This window comes from Orbicella franksi, chromosome 7 (assembly GCF_964199315.1).
Source record: "Orbicella franksi chromosome 7, jaOrbFran1.1, whole genome shotgun sequence".
Taxonomy (NCBI): Eukaryota; Metazoa; Cnidaria; class Anthozoa; order Scleractinia; family Merulinidae; genus Orbicella; species Orbicella franksi.
This window is the reverse complement of record NC_138151.1, coordinates 27,385,255-27,388,958: the sequence shown is the minus strand read 5'-3', so window position 1 is coordinate 27,388,958 and position 3,704 is coordinate 27,385,255.

Sequence of the window (3,704 nt, the reverse complement as noted above, 5' to 3'; positions counted from 1 at the left end):
GAAGTACCATTCAGCAATACTGCATGCTAAAACCAAATGAATAAGCAAATAATTGTCCCAACGACAAAGGGCCACACAGTTCTCTACCGTTTCAACCATAACGGATGTAGAATAATATTATGTTGGCTCGAAATAGTCGCATGCGATTCTAGTCAGTCGATATAAAGGTAATTCTTTGCAGTTATGCATTTCATGTACCCATGAGTACTAGCATTCAGATTCGCAATGAAAAATTAAAAAAAAAAAAACAAGAAATAATACGTTGTATTCGTTTGTCTGTCTTCATGTTCTTCGATCGGGCTTCGCAAGTTTCGGCGCCAATTTTAAATTTCCACATATTGGATTTGGACTGATCTGTTCTTCAAGGGCTCGTGTTAAGTCGCAGCTGAGAGAAAATTCCCACTGATAAAACTAACGTGAGGGCGGTTTTCCAACAATTAAAGATACACGATATTCGTTATTTCATCGACTGGTTGATTAAAAACTTCCTGGTCTTCATCGTATCAAGAGAAAATCAGGGAAAGGGGAGAGTCATCCCTGCGATGATCGTATTGCAACTTTTAAGAAATAGAATATACAATCTTCACTTGAAAACATCCTCAATTAAGAGATCAAACATAGTAAGAACATATAGCAAGCTTCTTTGTTTTCTCGAAGAGTCAATTAAGCTGCTGTTAGCGCTACTTACATGGCTAGCAGGGCAACTGAACGTAAAACGCTCCACTTTTTTTTTTCCACCAGTCAATGTAGACTGATCTCGAGAATGCCTTGTGATAGCAACATATAGCAGAAGAAGTGTGAGTCCTTCATACTTCAAATACGCCTACGGGTTCAATCTTTGACTCGATGTGATCCCTCATGTGTAAGTGGTTGTTTTGCTTAACGGAATCAGGGGCGTTATCGTCGTTTCTCTTATACTATTTTGACTACTTCCAAATTTCAGTCCCTTTTTACGAGGACAGGTGGTAGCACAATTACTGGTCCCTTAGTTTTTTTGCCTTAGCTTTTAACCAAATTAAAAAAGCTTTCGCGACATTTTCCGACCCATATTTATTGGAGAAGTAAACTGCAAATTATCCTAGTCAACTTACCTTTAGAAGACGTTACTCAAATAATATGGAACAGAGTTATTGAGATGCACTTTCACTCCCTCAAAACTGTTTTAGTTTATCATGGTATCTCTTCTCTTTTGTCAGCATAAGCTATCTGGAAAGTATGTGTTGATTTGCCGTTCTAAGCCGTTAAATTCTATTCACCTTTTAATTTCTAAAGTGTAAAAACCAAATAGCCGCCCCCTCAATCTGGCGGTGACCGAGATGGATTGTTTGTTTGTTTGTTTGTTTGTTTTTTTCCAACTGATCCTCTTTCAAAGAGTGGTGTCATTGATTGATTGATTGATTTTTTTAATTTGAATTTGCAGTTTTGTAGTAATTTAAGATAATCCTTTTCAATCAAGCTTTTCAGTGAAACTCTTTTCGGAGGCCTTACACTTATCCTAAAAATTGTTATTGCCTTAAGTTCTTTACAACAGTCTCGTTTAAAAAAATACAACAGGAAGTGGCAATCGCTCAAACAAAGATCTCACTGTTTTGTTTTCATCCTTCGAAATACCTTTTGGCAAAAAAGTAAGGTTTATTATTTGAAATACACCTGTAGTGGATTTAACATAAATTACTTTATTTATACCACTGACAATTTGCATTTTCCAGACACGCGTTACATACTGACTGAATTGAGACACTGAACTATTGTGATAGGTACATGATGATGCGTTTGGAGAACAGCTAGTCAAGAAGCTACAGCTGCATTCGGCTACGCCTCGAACAACGGCTTACGCTTCTCTCGTACTCTCTAAACTTCCCGCGTGCATCCATAACTCGAAATACAAGTTACGTAAGCAAGCCATCTTTTTTTGTTGTTTAACAGCATCCAATTCGGAACAGCATGAGGTAATTATTGATTATTATTCAAATCCACTTGCCACTTTTATCTCTATCAACACAACTTTCAATTCTTAGCGTTTCCCTTTGCTTTTTTTTTTTTGTTATTATAACAAGCGTTATGCTCCTTTTTCAAATATCGCCTCTGACTTTCCGATTTTGTTTACCTATAGGAGGTAACGTAAATTTCAGGTAATGAGATCGCCACTCTTTTTCATCTTTAAAGTGCCACTAACCCCCAAAATTTTTTTCCTTCAATAAAATCTACTAGTTTCCCTGATTACTTCAGCGACAACATTATCTCGATTGATAAAATCCCTGCGTTTCTACAGGCGTTTAAACATGTAATTTCTATGTTCACGACCGCGCAAAGTGGGATCTGGGTCGGGCTACTAGTGGCGTCACTTCGGCAACTAGGTTAAAACACTCAAGAGACTTTTGACTGAGCTTCGAGGGCAGTCAAAACATTTTCGGGTTATTTGTGATTCATATTTTATCAAAACTGGACGAGAACTTTAAGTGAAAGAACTGTATCATCTAGCATTACCATTCGGAGTCTAGCTACGATTCGCACGGCTGCGAAGTATATATTTTTTTCCATTTCGAAGTGCGGGTTGCCAGTCGAGATCACCGCGTTGTATAATTATATTTAGGCCGGGATGGACAATTTGCCGGTCCATTTGGGCTATAAAGGTACAAACAATGACTGAAGAATTAGCTTACAGCTCTTAAAGAGTTATAAAGATGTCAATGAACACGAAGAGTTGGTAATTTGACTTTACGGAACGTGCAAATTTCGGAGTGACAAAACACTTTTACATTCAAATATTAATTTGCCCCGAAATACAAGTTAAAATGCGATGCAGTTGTACTCCACTCCTGCCTACTTCTCCAGATCAATGATTGAAAATAGTTTCAACATAAGAGATAGGCAGAGATGTCGGCAAACAATATTCGAAGGTGAGGTAACTTATTCGCTTCGTTACTGTCGACCGACCGTAGTATATGCATATTCAATTACCGTGTACGAACACAAGCTACGCAAATTTGCATATTCCGTTCTAGTGAAATCATGGAAAATCCTTCGACAAGATCTTGAAAAGAGGTTCAGTATACTTTCAGTTAAATGAACACATTTCTACTTCACTGTTATTTTGAATGAAATGTCCATTTTACGCACGCTAATAACCTGGGAGTCCTCGACTTATTAGTTTGCGTTTCGGTTGACTGACAAGCGCATTCTTCTTTCAGCACAACAATCTCCGTCGGTAGCTATAGGGTCGAATCTTAATCGTTTTATTTCACTTTCCTCATATATTTATAAATGCTTGATCCATTCTAAGTTTGTAATTTAGATGTATTTCGTTCCTCAAAGACGAAACTCAAAGAGCAAAACAATTTTGTATTCGGCATGGCCATTGAGAAACACGGCCAGATTACAGGCGACCTCCGGCGTGCGTGTGTTTTTATTAAAATCCACAAATACATAGCTAGTTCACCAATTCGAAGCCTCAACAATCTTCTTCGCGTCGTTGTAGAACGTAGGTTTAGTTTACTATTCGTTTAGACAAGTCTCTATTTCAAAACGCGATGCGTTTAATTTACGGTGTAATTTCGTCACCTATAGTTTCGTCTGGGACTCGCGTCGGAGGATCGTTTACGCTCGAAATAGTCAGATGGCTTCCAGCTTATCCCAAATTCGTGTCTTATGCAGTACCTTGACAATTTCAAGCTTCCCACTAGAGAAAGAGAAGAATATAGAGG